Source organism: Choloepus didactylus, chromosome 8 (genome assembly GCF_015220235.1).
Source record: "Choloepus didactylus isolate mChoDid1 chromosome 8, mChoDid1.pri, whole genome shotgun sequence".
Lineage (NCBI taxonomy): Eukaryota > Metazoa > Chordata > Mammalia > Pilosa > Megalonychidae > Choloepus > Choloepus didactylus.
This window is the reverse complement of record NC_051314.1, coordinates 124,970,190-124,992,681: the sequence shown is the minus strand read 5'-3', so window position 1 is coordinate 124,992,681 and position 22,492 is coordinate 124,970,190. Positions and strand designations below refer to the sequence as shown.

The 22,492-nt window shown below is 34.6% G+C and overlaps 1 pseudogene; it reads right to left on the bottom strand.

The window, feature by feature from the left end:
• Positions 1-852: 852 nt before the first annotated feature.
• Positions 853-20,519, bottom strand: LOC119542924 (annotated as a pseudogene).
• Between the last annotated feature and the right edge of the window lie 1,973 nt (positions 20,520-22,492).

The window sequence follows — 22,492 nt, the reverse complement described above, 5'->3', positions numbered from 1 at the left end:
ATTTTGTTATTTTTCGGGGGTCAAAACCATCAGCAAATAAATTCCCAATGTAAAGCTGAAACCAATCTATGGTATTTGCTTAGGCAACCTAAGAAACTAAAAGTAGTTTAACATATTGCAGGTGATACGTATCACTAGTGTGGAGAGGTAGAAGATGAAGTGTTTGAAAAATCTGACTATATTAGTAAGCAACTCTCTTCAAGTAAGGTTGGGATTCTCTCAGTAAGTCCACTTTCTCTAGCTATGTGATGGTCATCCTCAGTGATAAAGCTCTGTTGTTTCCCTGAGTTGCTCCATTATTTTCCCTCAGGACTTTACCTAAGCTTTGATCAATGAGTTTTATTGGGAACTCATGGACGAATACAGGATACAATAAAAAGTACTTTAATCAAATATCACTGATTCTTTCTACCATGAGAACCAATAATTCTATAAAATTTAACTTTTATTTAAATATGAAGCAAATAATAACCAGAGTAAGAAGAACAGAAAGGAAACATATTTTTGAGTGCCTAGTTTATTTCCACATTCATGATTTCATTTAATCCTTACTGTAACTTTCTGTTGGTTTTCATTTATTATATGTTGATGGAGGTAAGAAAATTGTGACTAAATGACATGCTGATTGAGCAAAACGAAAGGAAGAGTAAGCTAGGAAAGGTGCTGAATTTGAACATTTTTCTCAGATCACAGAGCTTTTTCAACTATGAGTTGCTGTCTCCAACGATAATGGTGTCACTTTATGAAAGAGCAATTTTCATTGTTTTACTGAAATGCATTTAACTCATGTAACATCTTGAATCTTTGTTTCCATATTATTGCTCATTTCATAGCAATCATGCAGCTTGAATATTAAAATCTTTGCATTTGGGAAGGAACTTGTCCAAGTAATTTTTTTCTTGAATTCTTATCTGATCTCAATAGAATTATGTAGCGTTTGGGAAAAAATATACAAGCCAATAAACCAGCACTGGAAGCCAAGATTGAGAAGGTTTCCAAAGCCACCATGGCCTTGCCTTTGGTGCTCAGATAGGTGGGTATGAAAGAAATCCACACACTGCAAAAAACCACCATGCTGAATGTGATCATTTTTGCCTCATTGAAAGTGTCCGGCAGCCTCCTGGCCAAAAAAGCTATCGTCAAGCTCAATAATGCCAGAAAGCCCAAGTAGCTTAATACACAGTAGAAGGCAGTTGTAGATCCCTCGTTACACTGAAGGATGATTTGTCCAAACTCGGATTGTGTGTCCATGTCGGGGAAAGGGGGGAAAGTCACCAGCCAGAAAGCACAGATACAAACTTGATCAAGGGAGCCACTATAGACTATAGCATTTGAGAACTGGGTCACCTTCCACATATGTAATGTGTTTCCTGGTTTGATGGCTTTGAAGGCCACAACAACAATGAAGGTCTTTGCTAAAACAGCAGAAACAGCCACAGAAAATATAACTCCAAAGAATGTTTGTCTCAGGATTCAGGTGACTGAGTTAGGCTGACCAATAAACATCAAGGAGGAGAGGAAACAGAACATTAAGGCAACAAGGAGGAGGTAACTTAGATTTCGGTTATTTGCTCTGACAATGGGTGTGTCTTGATACAGAATAAAAAGTCCTAAAATCAGAGCAGTGAGTAGAGAGAAACTAATGGCCATACAAACCAGAAGAAGTCCTAGGGAATCTTCATGAGACAAAAAAGTCATAATTTTGGGGAGACATCGATCTCTCTGTTTATTTGGATATTGGTCTTCAGGACACTTGACACATTGATCCATATCTGAAAGGAACACAATGCATTTATTACATTCCATCACCCTATCCCCTAATATGGGTATAAAACAATATATCTTGAACTGAACCATATGTGCATTCTGAATGTAATGTACCCTTTTTTATACATTGAACCAAAACATTTAAAAATGAAGACCTTTCTTCATGAGTTAGGAATAATCTATTATACATTTGAATCCATAGAAAATACAGAAAGGGGAAGTTCAATTGACCACTGAAAGGGCTAAGAATTTATGAAACGATGCTGAAGGAAAAACACAAACTGTAGGAAAAATGGTGTTGAATAATTTACAAAAGGAACATGGAACATCTTCTGAGGCTTCTAGCTTAAACTGTGGAAGGAACATCAAATAAATGGTCTTAAAATTTTTAGTATCTTTGATTCAGAAACTATGGTTGGTACATCTTTTTAAGTTATAATTTGATTTTGATCACAGCTTTATAAGGCATTTAGCACTATTTTAGAGTTTAGAGTAAAGAACAGAAAAGAAAAGAAGAAAAGGGACAATTACATTTTTAAAGGGAAATATTTTGAAATTTAAAAATAAAAATAGTAAAATGTAAATTTGTGTTCATTATGGTAAGACTTCATTCACTCTGAATGATACTCAAACATGGCACTTTTTTAATCAGAAAAAAGCAATTACCTATTCAATGTGTGTTTAAACCACATGAAAACTTTACCAAAACTGTTGAAGATATATTGACCAATTTTAATGAGTTAAATCTTTTTTTTGAAAGAGTGATATGAATCAGTTGATTTTTGGTACAACAACTTGTGTTTATAAAATACGTCTAGTATTTTGTAAAAACTTACTAGTATTGGTTTTTTAGTGCCATACATTCTCCATCTTGCTTTCTTATGTATTCCTTTAGCACACTGGGGATTCCAACAAAAGAACACAAGAAATCTAAATTCATTGTAGGGGAAAGGAGGAGCAGGATCACTGGACAGAGGTTATCAATAGGAGGTGAAAGATGTATTAATAAGCATAGCTAAAAATATAAGCCTGTGTGCCATAATAAGAAGTCTGACTTTATTTTAAGAGATGTAAGAGGAGCTCTTGTTGGAGTTTAAATAGAGTAATAATATTAGATTTGCATTTTTGAAAGACACTCCAGCTTTATTTCAGTAATTTGGATCTGAGAGAACATGACTAGGGGATATTTAGGGATGCTTTTTCAATGTGGGGAAGCTATTTTAACCATTACAAAAATAGAGAATGGAAAGTGAGGAAAACACAGTTCCACACTGTTTACAGTTGTCTGACTTGGGAACCTTAGTGAATGGATGGTGCAGCAATTCACTGATGAATCAATGTAAGGAAGAGCAGGGTAGGAGTGGACAAGAGGCACATTGAGTTGGAAAAAAATGAGGTGCTGTGTTTGTTGATATTTGCTGCATCATCCCAGTTGAGGGGATTATACTTGGTTGAATCTCAGAAGGGAAATGTAAACTGAAAATTTAGGAATCATCAGTCTGTAGAAGGTGGTTGAAGTCCTGGAAATCAATCAAGTATTAAGAGCCTTGGAAGTTAATTCCCCAAGCCTTATTCTTCTTTGAATCCCTCCAACATGCTAGAAATATCTCCTGTTCTAATAAAATTGTAAGACAATCTTGGTGTGTGGAATTATGTACTCCCAGAAAAAACAAAAACAAAAACAAAAACATGTTCATAACCTATATCCATTCCTGTGAGTGTGAGACCATTGTAAAGCAGACCTCTTGGAAATGTTATTTTTAATTAAGAAATGGCCCCTGTGAATAAGTTTGTGCCTTAGTCCTTAATTACTAGAAGCTTTAGGTCACAAAGCCACATGGAAGAAGAAGATGGAAGTCAATGGAACCTGGAGGTGGAAGAAAGGACATATTGATGTCCATTGCCATGTGATGGCAAAGCCAGGGACCAAGGATCACAGGAAGCCGGCCCCAGAACGCCAGTCTTTGTTGACTTGCTGATGCCTTGCTTTGGGCCTTTAGCTTCAAAACCCAGAGCTCTAAATTCCCATTCTTTAAGCCAATCTATTGTATGTGTTTGTTTTGCAGCTGTGAAACAAAAATATTTGGCAATAAAGAAAGCTTTCTATTTTAATTTCTACTGGTTTCTGTCATTCAATTAGCTCAAATACAATGCAAGTTATTTATTTCTTGAATCTCAAAAGCCTCTTAGTGGAAATCGAGATGCACTACCCAGATTCCATTCAGGATGGACTTCTCAGTAGCCTCAAGCTGTGAGCTCTTCCAAGTTTGTCTCAGCTGCAAAGAGACCCTGCTGGAGAGAAAACTCTTACCAAAGCAGCCCCGAGTAAATGACTTACTGCAAGATGACCATAATGTTCTAGACATTTTTGCCCATCACAGGAAAACTCTGAAGGGCCATATATGTACCAATGTTCCTCCTGGAGTTGGCACAGGCTTTGTCAGAAATGCATCTCTGCTTGACTCCCTGCCAACCCCTTCAACAGAAGTGGATCCTAGTAAATACTCTGTATGCAAAACTTGATCTCAGCATCTGCTTCTAAATAACCCAACCTTTGAAATTCCTATAAATTCTGATTCTGTCCAAGCCAGTTTCCATATTAGCAAACACAATGGTTTTTAATGTGAATCTTACCAAGACCCTACCCTTTTTACTGACTTCCAAGATCTCTGGCCTCTGTCCACATCTCTAATATTGAATAGAGACATTCCTCCATTCCTTCTATCAGGACTATCAAAATTCATATACTTTCCATTTGCATCAAGCTTGTTTTTCTGCCTCAGATATTGGTATATATTTTTTCCTTGCCTGGAACTATTTTTGCTGTTCTTTTTAGAAGCTGGTTCCATTTCATCACTGACACCTCAGTTTCAATAACAACTATATAAAAATGTCTTTTTGAAAAAAATATGATTCATTGTTATGCTGTCTACCAGAGACTCACCTTCCCCCAAGGATAAAAACAGGTAGAAAGTGAAAGGTTGACAAAAAGTCACCACAACAATGATAAGGGTCAACATTAGGGGGTTTAGGAAATATGGGGTTTCCCTTATTGGGGTATTGAAATCATGTTACAATTGTAATGTGATTGTAGGTTCATTACAGTTGATTGTGGTGCTGAATGCACAACTTTGTGATTATATCAACAGCCATTTATTGTCCACTTTGCATCGAGTGTATGGAATGTTATTATATGTCAATAAAAGTGCTTTAAAAAAATACCCAGAATCCAACTTTCTGAAATGAAAATATCAATGAAATTAACATACTTATCTTCCCATTTCCATGAGAGTTTATCTTAGGCATCTGGCTCCAAACTGTAACTACATTCATGCCATAGACAAATAGGAAGTGTTATTTTTCTTTTGGATACTAATAATTAGCAACTCAAAGTCCACTCAAATTTCAAGTTACATTTACAATTAACTGTGGTTGCCAAATGGTGCTGTAAAGTCTCCTTATTTAAGAAATAGTGTTTTCTTTATCTTGAAAATAGGAATATAATATGTTATATCTCCTTGGCTATGTAAGAGTGAGATTTCAGTCATTCTGTAAAATTTCTTTGGCAGATTGCCTCTGATGCATCACAGAATTTTGGTTTTGTCTTATGCAATACTAAAATTGTTTTTCTTCTTCTAACTTTGTAGTTAGGTGTTCTGGATTAAAAATTTTGTTTTAAATTATATTTCCCCAGTACAAGGCAATGGGGAAAGATGAGAATATGTTTTATATAAAATTGGCTGCAAGAGATATACTTTTAAAAGGAAAATGTATTTAATCATCCAATAAATATTCAATCATTCAATAATTATTTAGGAGGCTTCTCTTATGAACTGCAAAGTGTTTCTCAAATACTGTGACTGTGGGGTACTAGATGACTAGAGATGTACCTGACATTGCCCCTGGAGTGCGAAGGTTTCTAAAAGGAACTCTGATTTGACACACCCCTAGATTTTGTCTGAGCTCTGCTCCTTAGCTGCATAACTTTGGCAATTTTTCTATCTGCAAAATGGGCAATAAAGAAAATAAGGCATGTAGGGTGCACTACACAGTTTTTGGTATATAGGAGGTGCTCAATAAATGTTACCTGGGATTATACTGTAACAAGAGTAGAGAAATCAGGGGAAAGTAGGAAATGGAAAGAGCAGGGCCTGGATTCAATGCAGAAATCCTGAACACAGCTGAAATCAAGAAGTTGAAAGAAATCACTTGGGAGCTTGTATGATCACATATCCTTGGGAATGATCAATCCATTTCTTTCGTGTGCCATTCTCACATGCAGAATAAGTTTCAGAACCACCTATCTGTTTTATTTGCAATCTCCCCATCTAGACAGGGAACACAATCATAACAACAAAATGGTTTCCCTTCTTGAGCTGCTTTTCTGAATCCAGGTGGACACACGCGACTGCAAAGGGCATAGGGAGTCTAAGAGGAAAGAGAAGAGGTAAACAGCTTCAAAAGCAAACTCAGTAATGACATATAGGTGGGAGATGTTATTACAAGTTATAAGAGAATTTGACTGTTTAAAAATATTTGTTAGCATAATTTCTATAAAAGATTAACATAAAACCTAAAAGATTAACCAAAACGTACTGATCTTTGGAAAAGGTTTTATTGTCGCCATTCTCCAATCACAATTGTATTCATCAGAACTATGCTTCAGAAAGGTCTACTCTTTCCATCAAAATAATGAGCAGGAATTAAAATAAATGTGTGTATAACAACCATAATCTGAAATGGTAAAAAACTCAAATTATCATGTCCCATTGCTGAGACTGTCTTTTTCACAAAGCACTCATTTCTCTTCTTTCACATCAAACCATTCTGGATACTCCCCATGCCATGATATGTCTCATGTATCTACTTTAGAAAATTGATGAATGTGATTTTTCTTTTCATGTAAGTAACAGATCTACTTGATCATTACAGAGACATTGTATTCAATGGTTTCAAATAATTCAAAATAAATAAATTGTATTCACAGTGATTCTGAGTCCAGAAAGTTCCAATATCTGGTCCTACAGCAAAGGACAAATTAACATGAATGATGCCCTAATGGAATTCAAAGGAAGCTTACACTGAATGCTACAGGGTGGGCATCCATCTTTCTAAGTATAACACTGTGTTGCCTGTTGAAGATTCTTACCTCATTGTAGTATTCACCCCATGTGATCTGTTCATCATTTAAAGAGAAGTGCTGAACATTGTGAGATTCAAAGATGAACTCTCCAACTTTCACTTGAGCTTCAGTATCATTCAGCAAAGACTGATAGTTGAAGATATCAAACTTGGTTGATGAAATTCTCTCATTCTCTATTTTCTCCTTACCAATACTTCTATCAAGTTGATGTTTTTGCAGGAATGGATGGAGCTATAAACACAATAGAATTCTAAAATATGCAAGGCACAGAAATCTGAAAGAGCCTTATTACTTCAATTGCCTTCTTTTCTTCTAAATATAAGTTCCAAGAGAATCCTTGTATTTGTTAGTCTATCTATCAGACACTTATATAGGTGTTAATATGAACCATACACCATTCTATATGCTTTAAAATATTAATTTATATCATTCTCACATTAAATTTCTGAATTAGTTACTAAAGTGATTCTGATTTTACAATTAAAAAAACTGAATATCCCATGGTCACAGAGCCTGTAAGTGATGAATATGTCACTCTATGAGCACTAGGCGCTAATTCTTAGCTGGAAACTAGAAATATAGATGAACACTTTTTAACTCTCTAAAATGATTGTTCAAGAAAAATATTCTTATTCTTTCAGAAACAAGAAATAAAATATTTAAGATATAAGACAATAAACATGTCAGTAGAAATAAGTTATCTTATTGTTTTTAATAATGTGAAGTACAATCCTCTGAACTTACATTGTTTTTCAGGTTTATATTGTGCTCAAACAAATTGAAAATTATTTTCATATAATATTGTGTGGACCTGTAAAATCTAAAAACAAAAATCTAAAAGTTTTAAGAAAAAAATAAGAATATAAGGAAAATAAAAAAATACAGAACTAGAAGAGAGAAGTCAATAGTGGCCCTCTGATTGGGAGGGCAATGTGTAAAGGCTTTGGAAGATTTCCATTCCAACCTCAGAACAATAAATAATCTGAATAAACTGAAAATCAGCAATTGTTTTGAGTCTTATCAGAGAATTGATGTCCCTGGAGAAACTGTTATGAAATAAAAACAAACAAACAAACAAACAAAAAACCATGCTTACAATTAACAAAAGACATTGGATCTAGGAAAAGGTAGGAAAATTTAAATTGGAATTCATGAACTGCTGGAGCTGGGGAGTAGACTAACTGAAGAGTTAAAAATTCCTGGGGTACCAGTCTTAAAGTGGCCCCCACATTTTCATGAATTTGCCTCTACTAGCTATAAAAGTTCTCTTAAATAACTTGTGGAGTTCAGAGGAAAAAACCCTACTGCTTCCAGCATGAGGAGGTGAAACATAACTACTTTTTAAATATGCCAGGGGAGAAGTATCCAGTTCAAAATATGCCCAAAGAATTCTATTCTGCTTCTGACATCAAAGAAACCATTTGACCAGAATGAAACCAATATTGGGGGAAGGGAAGGTGTGAAAGTCCTTCCCGTCTCACCTGAGATGGTAAAAAGGGAGGAGGAAACATGTGAAAGTCAGAGACCAGAACAGAGAGACCTGGCTTATTATTATCTAAAGCTTCCCATCCCACACACCTCACCACCACTCCCACAGGGCTACTATATAATGATAAAGTATTACAGCAGAAAGAACAGCAAGATTTAGAATCCATGTAAGAAGGAGTTCACTGGGCCATGCAAAGACCACAATGGAAGCAAAACCAGCATGTGAGGAAATGCAAACTTCTAACTCCTACATATAAGCCATCAGCACAGACGGCCTAACTCCTAAGCAGGTCAACACAAACCTTCAAGACTAAAGGCCTATTCACCCCAGTTTCTAGTACTGATGCCATGTCTGACTTTCAACAAAAAAATTACATAGCTTAATGAAATGTAAGAAAAAAACCAGTTTGAAGGGACAGAGTAAGCAACAGAAACAGATTCAGATATGATGTAGATATACCAAGTGTCTGTCTAGTAATTTTGAATGACTATGCATCACACACTAAGGGCTTTGTGTAAAAGTGGACAACACACAAGAACAGATGAGAAATCTAAGCAGCAATATTTAATGTTGAAGAAAAATCAAAAGGAAATGCTACAAATCAAAAACAGCATGGGCAAAATGAAGAAGCCTTAGACAGGCTCATCAGTAGGCTGCACATGACAGAGGAAAGAATGAGTAGGTTTGAAGATATGTCAGTAGAAACTTCCCAAATAGAAAAAAATAACAATACTTAAATAAGGAACAGAATGTCTGTTGACTGCTGGAAAATTAAATAAGGTGTAACATATGTATAATGGGAATGCCAGATGTGTAAAAAGAGAAATGAACAGAAGATATATTTGATGTAATAATTACTGAGAATTTTGCAAGATTAATAATAGCAAAGCAGAGATTCTGTAAACTCAGAGGACAAGCAAGATAAATATCAAGAGAAAAAAAGATATTTATGGATATCATGGTCAAATTACAGAAAACCAAGGACAAAAAATAATCTTGCCAGAAGAGAGAGGAAATAAAAACACCTTACCCATAGAGGAAAAAGCATAGCAATTACATTGTATTTCTCTTTACAAAGCATGCAAGCAAGCAAGTGGAATGAAATATTACAGGATTGAAAGAAAAAAACACCAACCTAGAATTTTGTATCAGCAAAATTGTGCTTAAAAAGTGAAGGAGAAATATAGAGATATCCAGATAAACAAAAACAGGGAATTTATTGAGAGTTGACATGAAAAGTTAAAGAAACTGCTTGATAGAGAAGGAAACTGATAGAGATCAGAAACTCAAATCTACATAAAAAAGGAAGAACAGTAGAGGAGGAACAAATTAAGGTAACATTAAACTTTTATTTTCCTTTTTCTCAATTGATTTCTTAGGAAATCACTCCAAATAATAATAATAACAACCATGTATTAAGTGAGTATAGTTTATGGATGAGTAGAATGAATGAGAGCAATGTTACACATCACAGGAGGGAGGAACTGGGAGTGATGTGTTGGAAGGTGTGGGTGTGAAGCATGCTCATGAAGTAGTGCAATTAAATTGAAAGAGGACTGAGGTTAGTTGTCATGTATATTCCAAACTATATGGCAACTTAAAAAATAATATAAAAGAGGTATAATTGACATGCAAATAGAAGGGAGAAAATTGTAACATATAAATTGCAATTAAAACATGAGAAAACAAAAGAGTGGAAGATAAAGAAAGAAAAAGAGGACAAGGACAGAGAATTAAACACTTACAAATATGGTAGGTATTTATCCAATTACATCAGTAATCACATGGAAAATGAATGGTCTAAATACACCATTTGTTAAAAGACAGATTGACAGTGTATTTCAAAAATACTTAACAATTGAATTCTAACAGTCACCAATGTCAAAACTGAAGATAGTGGTAGATTAAAAGTAAAGGGATGGAGAAAGATATGCCATGTAAAAACAAATCAAAAGATAGCAGGAATCAGACAAAGCGGACTTCAGTACAAGGAAAATTATCAGGGGTAAAGAGGGGCATAACAATCTTTAATGTATATACAACTAACAACAGAACATTAAATCAGATAAGCAAAATCTTCTAGAACTGCAAAGAGAAGTAGACAAATCCACTACTTTAGTAGGAAACTTAAATGCATGTCCATCAATAATTGACAGATCCAAAAAAGAGATCAGACTTCAATTAGAGATTTGAATGAAATGGACTCGGTAAGCACTTAGGTAAAGTAGACTAAAGGATAAAGGATGATATTGATGGTGTTTTTAAAACTTCATTGTCTGTGTGACACCAAAGGAAGAGATATTTATTAGGTGGAAAATCTATATTTTTTGTAACACAGTATATAATTGAATTGTATGGTCATTTTATTCAAACAGCATAATTACATGGAACATTGAATAGCCAGTGAAATCTGTTTGGTTTATACAGGTTAATGTGACGCTCCAATACATCCAGAGTAATTAGTGCAGAGAATAAAGATGTATTTGCAAAGCCCCCTTCAGTGATGGGGAAAATTTGGGAATATTAAATTTCCCCACCTGGGAATTAATGATATCCCCACAAGCACTGGGGAATAGCACTCTAGAAAGCCGAGCCCATGATCTAGGCGTTTGCCCTTAAGAAGCTTGTTACTGCAAAAGAGAGGCTAATCCAACTTAAAGTTGTGCCTAATAGTCACCCCAAGTGAACCTCTTGTATTGCTCACATGTGGCCTCTCTAAGACAACTCTGCAGGTGAACTCACTGCCTCCCCCATATGTGGGACATGACTCCCAGGGGTGTGGATCTCCCTGGCAACATGGGATATGACTCCGGGGGATGAGCATGGCCCTGGCATCATGGGATTGAGAAAATTTTCCTGGACCAAAAGGGGGAAGATACATGAAATAAAATAAAGTTTCAGTGGCTGTGAGATCTCAAATAGAGCCTAGAGGTTTTTCTGGAGGTTATTCCTATGCATTATACAGCTATTCTTTTTTAGTTTTCTCAATGGAATTAATCTAGATATTACTAACAGAGTGAGAGGTGGAAAACTCCCAAAACAGCTGGCTATCAAATAAAATATTTCTATATAATGCATGGTCAAAGAAATCTCAAGAGAATTAAAAAAAAATATATTTTGAAATAAATTAAAAACAAATCTTCAATATTGCAAAATTTGTAGGATACAGAAAATCAGTGTCTATAGGGAAATTTATAGCATTGGATGCATATATCAGTAAATGAGAAGATCTAAAATCAATAATGCAATTTTCAACCTCAGCAGACTAAAGAAAAAAGAGCAACATAAGTTGGAAGCAAGTAGAAATAATAAATAATAAAAATTCAGAGTAGAAATCCATAAAATTGAAAACATAAAAACAATAGAGGAAATTGATAAAATCATAACCTGGTTTGTTAAAAAGATCTATAAATTGATAAACCTCTAGCAAGGGTCACCAAGGAAAAAATGGGCAGGTACACTACTAACACTGGAAATGAAAGGATATCAGTACTGGTCCATAGACATTAACGGGTAATAAAGAAATATTTAGAACAACTCTAGACCCACCTAATTTCATAATTACATAAAATAGACCAATTCCTTGAGACACACAATCTACCAAAAGTCACATAAGGAGAAACAGATAACCTGAATAGGCTCAAATTTATTAGGGAAATTGTATCAATAATCAATAGTTTTCCATAAAGAAAAGCATCAGGTCCAGATGAATTCGCTGGTGGACTTGACCAAACACTTAAGGTAGAAATGATAGCAATTCTCCACAAACTGTTCCAAAAACTAAAAGCACTGGGGACACTTTCAAACTCATTCTGTAAGTACAGTGTTACCCTGACACAAAAACAGGATAAAGACATTACAAGAATGGAAAACTAAGATCAATATGACTCACGTACATAGATACAAAAATCAACAAATATGAGCAAATTGAATCCAACAATGTGTAATAAGAATTAAACACCACAACCACGTAGGATTTATTCCAGGTATGCAAGTCTGGCTCAAATTCAGCAATCAATAAAGTAATCCATCGTATCAACAGGCTAAAGAAGAAATATTATATGATCATATCAATAGATGCTGGAAAATCATTTGATACCAAAGCAGGATATTTGTGAAGAAAAATTAACCCAGGCAGTGCTAATGGAAAGTCTTATAAGCCATGACCTTGAATATTCCACATTAGCAGAAAACTGGAAATGGGAACTCTGTGAGAGGTAACTGCTTGTTCCCATAGGAGAGAGAACATGTAAGTTTTGAGACAAAAAAGAACAGCTTAAATAATATCAACTGTAAAAAAAAAATGCAAACAAACATAAGCAAGTCTATGGAGAAAAGAATCTTTTCAGTGTAATGACTGTGAGAAAACTTTCAGCAATATCTCAACCCTTACTCTTGATCAAAGAATACATGCCAGAAAGAAGCCTTAGGAATGTATCAAATGTGGGAAGCCTTTAGCCAGAGTGTGCATCTTAATTAACACAAGAGATTTAATATGAAAGAAAAACATTATCAGTGTAAGCAATGTCATAAAGCCTTCAGCCAGCTTCACACACTGTTCAACATTGAGAATTCACACTGGTGAGAAACTTTATGACTGTAAGGAATGTTTTAAGGCCTTTGGGCAGATTGCATATGTTGTACAACACCAGAGAGTTGATACTGGTGAGAAGCTTTGTGAATATACTGAGTGTGGGAAGGCCTTTTGCAATAGCTCATACCTTGTTCAACAACAGAGACTCCACACTGGCAAAAGAGCATATGAACGTAGGAATATCTTCAGACAGAGGGCATCCTTTATCAGGCATCAAAGATGTCACACTGGCAAGAACCTTAGGAATGTAATGTTTTGGGGAAAGCTTTTAGCCATCGTAAATTGTTTACATCAGGGAATTCATACAGGAATAAAACTTTCTGAGTGTAAAGAATGTAGCAAAGCCTTCAGTCAGATTGGCCATCTTACACTACATAAGAGAATCCATACAGGAGAATGTCCCTATGAATGTAAAGAATGTGGAAAAGCTTTCAGGCAGGGTATATCTTACTCAACATAAGAAAATTTATACTGGAGAGTCATACCCAATCATTCTGTCATTCTCATTCCCACACCACCCAATCTCTAGATTCATCTCCTGAATTCTTATGGAACCCATCCACTTTTTTCTATTCTGTATCCCATCACTGTAGTCCAAGACACAACCATCTTATGTGGATTAATGTGAGTGGTGCAATCATTTTTTTCTCTTTCTCTTCTCAGAAGCATTTTTAACACAATAGCCAGATTAATCTTTTGAAAATAAAAAAAATTATATTCATATTAATCCCCCCCCCAAAATAAAACATATAAAGCAAAAATGGGCAGAACTTAAAGGAGAAATGACCAAATCCTTTGAAATGAGAAATAATCAAATCTATAATCATAATGGAAGATTTTAACATGTCTCCCTCAATGGCTAATATACCAAATACCCCCCAAAAAAGCTACATGAAAAAAATAAACATAAAAATATCAAATGCACTTCTATCAATCAGCTGGAAATAGAATTGAAAGCAATATTTAAAGTAATATAGCTCTTACACTTGCATCAAAATATTAAATATCTGTTATGACTTCAATGAAAAATGTTCAAGGAGTTCACAATGAAAACTAGAAAAAATGTGAGAACTTAAAAGACTTGAATGGAGGGATATATCATGATCATGACTGGAAGAGTTAATGTTAAACAAATGTTAACTTGTCCAAATTAATCTGTAAATTTGGTGCAATCCCAGTCTAAATTTCAACAAAATGTCAAGAACAAAAAGCCAATCTTCCACAAGAAAAACAAAACTGAGTAATTAAATGCCAGATACTCAAACCTATTATAAAGTTATACTAATTAAGACAGTAAATTTTGAGCAAGCATAGACTAACTGACTATTGGAGCACAATAAAGTGTTCAGAAACAGATTCACATATTTAGAGTCACTTTATTTATGACTAATGCTGATAACACAGACAAAGCATTAGGGAGGGTGTATTTAATAAGTCAACAGTGCTGGGATAGCTGGATTTCTATAGTATAAAACAAACTCTTCATCTCTCACCTTATAGGATGAAAAAAATCAATTTCAAATGTATTGCTGACAGAAAGGTGAAACATAAAACAACAAAGTGTTCCAAATAAAGCTGGAGAAAAACTTCACTACTATGAAGTTGGAAAAGATTTCTCAAACAGACAAAAAAACACAACTAAAAACAAAAGAGGGATACATTTTGCTATACTGAAGTTAAGAACTTGTGCTAATCATAAGAGACGTTTAAAAAAGAGATATATCAGCCCACAGAGTAGTAGAACATATTTTCAATAAACATACCTAATAAAATTTGTAACAAATTTCTATCAATTGAAGTCAATAAGAAAAAGATAGAAAATAAATAGAAAAATGAGCAGAAGTCTTGGGCACCACTTCTTAAAGAGGATATCAAATTGCAAAGTTAACCTATGAAAAGACTCTCAATATTTTGAAATGAATGAATGAATGGTTAAAGAAATTATTCAATTACCATGCCACAATGAAATAAATGAGAAACCTCTTATGTGCTGATAAGGAACAATGTATACATCATAGCCTAAAGTATGTTATCATTATTGTTTTTTGAAAAACTAAATAAATACAAGAGTACATATCTATACTTGGTCATTTCTGCCTAGATTTGAGTTATCTCCGTAAGGATGAACGGGAAACTGTTAATGAAATTACCTGTGTCTGGCAAGGGAAGCTTGATAGATTGCAATGAGTGATTATTGACAAGGTAACTAGAATGTACATGATATATGCTCAGTAATATAAAACAATGAATTTCTGGATTCAGAGATAAACATATTTAATGAAAACAGCATTATTGAAATTAAAAGACTTGAGTACACCTGATACACATTTAGTTCAATTAATTTTGAAGAAGCCACTTATCCTTTCTAAACCCATTTAACAACAACAACAAAAAAAAAACTGTAAAATGATGTATATGGATCAAAATATACTTGAGTCCATTCTAATGGTTTATTTGCATGCTTGTGAAAATTCTTTGACTTACGTATTTTATTTTGTCCCCAAAGGAGGAACCATTGAGGAAGTAAATGAATTTTCAAAGATGTATAATAATTAAAGTCTCAGCATAACTGATTAAATATGTTTATGTTCTGATAGATAATTTCTCACATATTGTGGAAAATTTTTAGATGAAAATATTACATTTTGAGGACATGAATAAGGAACTTTCTGAAACTTATTTTGTTGAAAAAGGACACATTTTCTTAAAACAAGTCAGTCTTTCTCTCATTTGAGGATAATGAGAAAAATATCATTAATGCAGAAATAGAGTGAAAAATTCTAGCCCACTGCCCTAGGAAAATGAAAGATGAGGTATTGCTACATGCCATGGATGTGGAGCCAAAGTTGCAGTTTTGTCCAGTGTCTCTCCCTCCAGTTTCAGTGTGAGCTGTTCATGAAGTGCGTGGGCAAAAGCGTATACAGCAGTGTAGACACTGTAACTCTGGAGTGACATATTCGTTTCCCAAAGATGAAAAGGAAGAGTGTCCAGGGTGTCATTGTGGTCACACTGTCTAAAATACCTCAGCAAATTTTCATCAAAATATGCACATCTAAACAGTGTAAACCGTATATCCTTAATAAATATATCACGAGGATATTTTACAGGGTGAACACTTTGGAGAAAATCTTTAAAACCAGGAATCTCATCAATGTGAAGAGAAAGTGATAAGCATCCTCCAAAATATTTATATGTCACACTTTCTACAGTGGATACTAGAGTTATATCCCAATCAGAAGTTGTGACCCAGACTCTACCTAATAGAGTAGAGTGTATAATGTGAAATACAAGTCTCATGAAATAATGGGTATTGCCAAATGCAATGATGACATTTATAGCTGTGAAACTTTCTTTAAAAAGCTCTCTGTTAATTACTTCATTCGGAAACTCTGGAATCCTCTCTGTAAAAGCAACACAGAGTCCATTGTTGACCATTTCCTCTGTCATGCCCCTGAGGAATGTTTCTCCTCTGAGATCATCTGGAACCACAAGGCCAACCCAGACCCAACCAAAATGCAGCATTAGTCAAATAATCCCCTGATGCAGAGCTGTAGGGTTCATGGGAAACTGGTAAAGAGACTGGAACTGGGCTCTGTCCATGAGGCTTTGATCAAAGGCTCCATAGGAGATCTAAGGAAACACAAAATTACTGCTTACAGAACATCGTGATGTTGCCCCATAAACCACATAATTTATCCTACCTCTTACATACCCTGTGGAAGAAATGAAATAAAATGAATAAATAATTTTACTAAGATAAAGCAATATGATGCATATCATTCATCAGTTAATTTTTACTGCTTACAGTTTATGTTGTACTTAATTTTCACTGCTTGCACTATGCTTACTACTTGTATACTCCTCTAGACATTGCTGCTTGAAACTCTTTTTTCTGGCTTTTATCCCCATTTCTCGTGTAATTTTTTAAAAACTAGGTTACTATTTACTTCTAAGTTGCTAAATCAAAGGACCAATTATCAAATCTCAAATTCCCTGTCCAGCACTGGCATATAACACTGTCCTCCATAAAACACTTCCCTTAGTCGATTTCCAGCATTCTGTTCCCTCAAGTAATTTTAGGATATGAACCCATAATCAGGCTTTATTGATACTTTCTCATTTCCCAAACCTCTTTATGCCTGAGCACCCCGAATTTCATTTGTCTTTTGCCACAAGGACGAATATTTGAATGATCACATTCAGCTACATTATATGTCCACCCCAGAGAGTAACCCAAACACTAACCCTTTGACCATCAGCTTGTCAAATACCTACATTTGAGTGATTAATAGTCCTCTTACACTTCTGGGATACAAAATAATGATCTTTAGACATAGATACTTAATAAATTCTTGAATAAGTGGGTGGATTAATGGAAGGTTTTAACATTTAATATTAAAAAATGCAAAACCATAAATGCATTAAAAATGCAGACATGAATGTTTGTCAGATTTTTAGGAGATGGCACAAAACATAAAGAATCAGAATGAGATGTGAAAATCAGTATTTAATACATGTCTTCAAAAGAGCAAGAATTAGAAAAGAAACATTAACAAAATTTTGATATTTGTTGAAGATTGGTCTGAGATACATGGAACCTTTATAAGCCAGTCTAATTAGTTTTATGTTTGTTTAAAATTTTCTAAAATACAAAATTAATAAATGATCTTTTAAATTCTCAATTTTAAAAATATATATTTGAAAGATGTGGCTGAAAGGCTTGATTTCTTTAACATAGTTTGAAATTTTGTTTATGGTAGAAGGATAAAGAGGATGATTTTGAAAATCAGCAAGAAAAGGATGACATTACATACATGCCAGCATATATGAAAAATATGATTACAAATAAATGAAAGAAGTGAATGTGACTCAACATAGAGAAATTCAAAATAAATAAGTAAAAAACAACAATATAACTGAAATCAATTGTAAAATATTTAGAAAACAATAGCACCCCTCCCCATCCCTAGGTAATGATAAACAGGAAATCAACAGTTTTATATGCAATGCTAACTACCGACAGAGTAAACTGATACGTTTCTAAATGACAATGCTGCAATTCAAGATAAAACCTTACAAACCTGAAAACAATTAATGCACGAATGCCACTACTAGGAAAATATCTGAAGGAAATTATCATGGAAAAACAGAAATGGTTTTTTAACGGAATGCAAACTGAAAAAATCTTCATAACGGGGGAATTGAAAACAACCTAAATGTCTAACTACAAGAAATCAGTAAAATAGTTGTCAGAAATAAAGCGGTACCTGTAAGGGAATAAACGCTCTCTCGGTTCTGGAGGAGAAAAGAATTTATTTATAATCTTGCAAGATAGGGCGTCCAGCCAAACACATGGAAGGCTGGCACAGCAGAGGAAGAGAATGGCGATCTTTAAATCTCCTACTCCTAATTCGCAAGTCCCTCCCCTGTTTCCCCATTGACTGGGTACTACAGAGGTTACAGCCTATCCGAGAACACTAACTAATCATCTTTTGAGATTGTAATTTGTACAGCCAATCCCAGAGAGCCAACTAGCTCATTATTGAGATTTTGAACTGATCAGCCTATCCCCCCCCAAATTTTTATTTTTTTGCTGTGAGTTCCCACCTCTGATATTACCTCATATCTCTTTACATTCCAGTAACTATGGTTACTTTTCCATAAAAGGAGCAGGCAGATTCTCTCTTCTCTTTGTCTGGGGCTTGTTTAAACTGGTTTTGCCTCCATTTCCCTTATTCCATGCTGTCTCTGTGTGAAAACGAAACTTATTCCTTTCTTACATAGTTTCATGGAAAGAACACTGTTTTGCCTTTAAAAATGGTTTTAAACTAGAATAATTGATCATGAAGGGAAAATATTCATAGTATGTCATGTAGTGGAAAAAGAGTATCAAACAATTTGTAAATAGAATCCCCATTTCACCCATATATTGATGGTGGACTACAATTATATGGAAAAAGAGGGAACGCTAACACCAATAAATATTAACCGTTATTCTCTCTGACTGGTGAGATTATACATTATCATTTATTTATCTCAGTGTTTTCTCCTTTTTAAATTTTTCAAGAAAAGAAATTTTATTATACAAAGACAATTCTATATTATGAATAAGCTATATTCAAGAGGAAAAAGGATAATTAAACATTTGTAAGAAATCACAGATCTTTTCAGTAAGGATAAAGAGAATTTTGTGTGGCACTCATTATTACCAAGTTTAACTTTATAGCTGGAATACTGTAATTACCTGTGGGACATTGTAGAGACCAAAGATTCTGGAACTCGGGGTTGATATTCCTGTTGAAACTCCTCCTATTACACCCATCAACTTGTCTCTCTTCTCAGCCCTGCAATTATAATTAGGAACTGGTGGACTCTCTCCTGAAAGCAAAGACATAGAACTCTCTATGGCTCTCATCTCATCAAAGTCAATGTTGAAGAGATAGAATCCCAGAGACATATTGAACAATATCTTAGGATCCTTGTTGATTTGTTCAACAGCAAAAATCATGGACAGGAGATGCTGGTAATGCTTAGTAAAGTCCCTAGAATGCAAATGAGAAAGGGCAGTTATTTTTATTTTTATTTCTTAAAAAGCATAAACTTTATGCAAAGAAAACACATGATAATCTAAGAAAAAGTAGAAATTAGAGAATGCCCTATGTTGAATAATCTTGGGAAATTTGGTGTCTAAAAAATGATATTGTGCCAATTTTGGCTTTTCAATGTGCACCTTAAGTGTGACAAAGTAATGAAAGAGATTCAAGGAAAGTGAAAACAACACCTTAAAATTCAAAGTATCAAGTTTTCCTGCCCTAGATAACATGATATATTTCAGGAAAATATTCAGAAAATATATTTTACCATACTCAACAGATGCAAATGAAAAAAATCTCAATGCAATGCCCTAAGTACTTTTACAAAGAAAAATCATCCTCAGCTGTGGGCTTTGTTTAAATGCTCTTTTCATGTTTTCTCTCCTTTATGATCAGAAATGGCTTAGCTGAAGTCACACTTACCCATGGACAATACTGTATGTATTGAACTTTTCTTTAAAGCCAAAGTTGCTTCTCCTGTCATGATCAGTCACTCTTAGAGAAAAGAGCACACCAATAATGAAGTCCCCATCTTGATAGTAGCCAGGTAAAGCACGTCCGTTTAGTGATGGCATAGGATTGTGTTCCTGGGATACAGAGAAGAGAACAAACAGCAGAGGAAAAACAGCTGGTAAATTCGTATTAACATTAAGGTAATTAATAAAATCTCAGAAGTACATCTGTTAGGAATTTTGGTGATGAACAGCACAATCCTAAGCATACTTGTTCAGACTAGACACAGAACAAGTGCCACTTTCAATTAATGTGGGGCAAATTTATAAAGCAATAGTATAGTATTGCTGCAAAAGCACTAGTGTGTAAACTTTCCTTTGCTTCCGGGCAGGAATGTGCTCTGCACCTGCTCTACTTGCACTTCACCATCCGTTCACAGTCGGTGTGGATCTCCAAGGGTTGACCAACCTCTAGCTGCATCTGGTATCCTGATCCTAATAAGAAAATCACTTAATTGAGAGCAAATTATGAAACTTAAGAGAACTCTGAGGGATTTTGTGATCTCAGTAGGTTAAGGATTATTAGGAATTCCCAAGGGATGTTCTTATTTGAAGTCCATAGACTGCTGTCCTGGAGTTGTTCTTCCATGTGTCTGGAGCCTCATCTGGACAGTGTTCCCATTATTACAAATGCTTACTCCATCTTTCCTGGAATTGTAACTTTTTGTTTACACTACATGATTTTAAGTTTTCAAAATACATCTTATCCAGTGTTTATATGTCTAGAGCAGAAGAAATGTCCCAAAGTCAATGAGTCTGACATCTTAATCTGACTGATTGCTCCTTTACTCTCTGCACATCTCTGATCTCATACCAGTTCTAACAAGAAGGGAGCATCTCTGTCTTGATCACCGTTTCTCCCAGCACCCACCCCAAATGCAGCACATGGTCAATACCTAATGGAGAAGGGAATGTCTCCATTGCAGTGTGTATGATGCCCTTTTGAAAAAACATGTTGATATACTTTATGATACTATACAATAGCTATTGCAACAGAACAGAGTTGGGTGAGCCGTTTTCTCACTGCCACAAAATACAGTAGTGTTTCTGCAAAGAAATGGCAACCTAGTTCTGTAGTTGATAGAAATGTTGGTTTTGCTGGCAAAAGAGCAAGGACAAATGTTCTTCTGATGTGCTCTTAGGCAAATTTTCTTATTTCCATGTCTTCTGTGATAAAACTTGTGAACAAATTAGAATTCACAATTCAGCTCTTAGTTAACATTGATTTTTCATTCAAGTCCTTGCAATATGTTAACTGTAATATTTAGGCTTTTATTACTAGTGTTATGACGTTTCTGCATGAAATTATTCGTATTTTTTATCACCAAGAGTATTTCAGGGAGAAACTAGTGTTATGAAGTTTCTGTGTGAAAGTATTCATATTTTTATCACTAAGTGTATTTTTGAGAGAAATTGCTTTCTGTAAACATTAAAAAAATAGTCCTTAACTCAGCAAAAGGAAGATATTTGATAGTGTCATGCAATGACAAACTGCACTATGTACATACATTCCTGCAATAAAAAAAATTATAGACAGATGTAGCAATTTATTTTCAGAAGGAAGTGTTAGAAATTTCAACTGAGCTCCTTAGAGAACATCTGCTCTAGGGAAAGGAAATGAATTTTTTCCTGCCCCAAATGAGTCTATAGATTGATGGCATGTTCAAAATTTTTTTCCAGTTTTTAATGAAAGACCAGTTCTGCAGCTTTTTAGCAAGACCATATGTAGTAACCCTCACAGTCATTGTTAAGTCTGTTGCATCAAGTCTTATTCCAATGAAGTAGAGACTGGCCCTCTATTCTGTCATTTTATTCATATTGACATCTTCTCCCCCCCCCCCCCAAAAAAAAAGCCTATTTCAAAGGATACTTTAGGTAATCAAACACCACCGACTACACTGCCTGTAGAAAAATGCCCTGGAAATATTTAGGCAATTTAAGCATTGAGAGTTTTTGAAAGCAGGAATTTGTCTATGTAACTGAAAATGTCAGTGCACTTTGGAAATAGAGTACTCTTTGGTTAATTGAAAAATTTATATTTTTATAATTGATTAACTGATTTAATGGATTAATACAGGGTTTCTCAACTTCAGCATCTATCATTTTGGAGGACTGTCTTGTGCATTGCTAGATGTTTATCAACATCCTTTTTCTGTATCCGCTAGATGACAGTAGGTAAATATGGCAATTTAAAACTAATGAAAAACAAGTGATCCATTAAAAAAACAGCAACCAACAACAATAAAAAATGCTTTTCACAAAGAATAAAGAATACTCCTACAATTTTGAAAAATATATCAGTCAGAGACAGGGCGACAGTAGAATTAAGAAAGCACATACTTCTTTTCTCACCTCCAAAGACACCCATCCAAAGCCTTATGCAGACAAAATTCT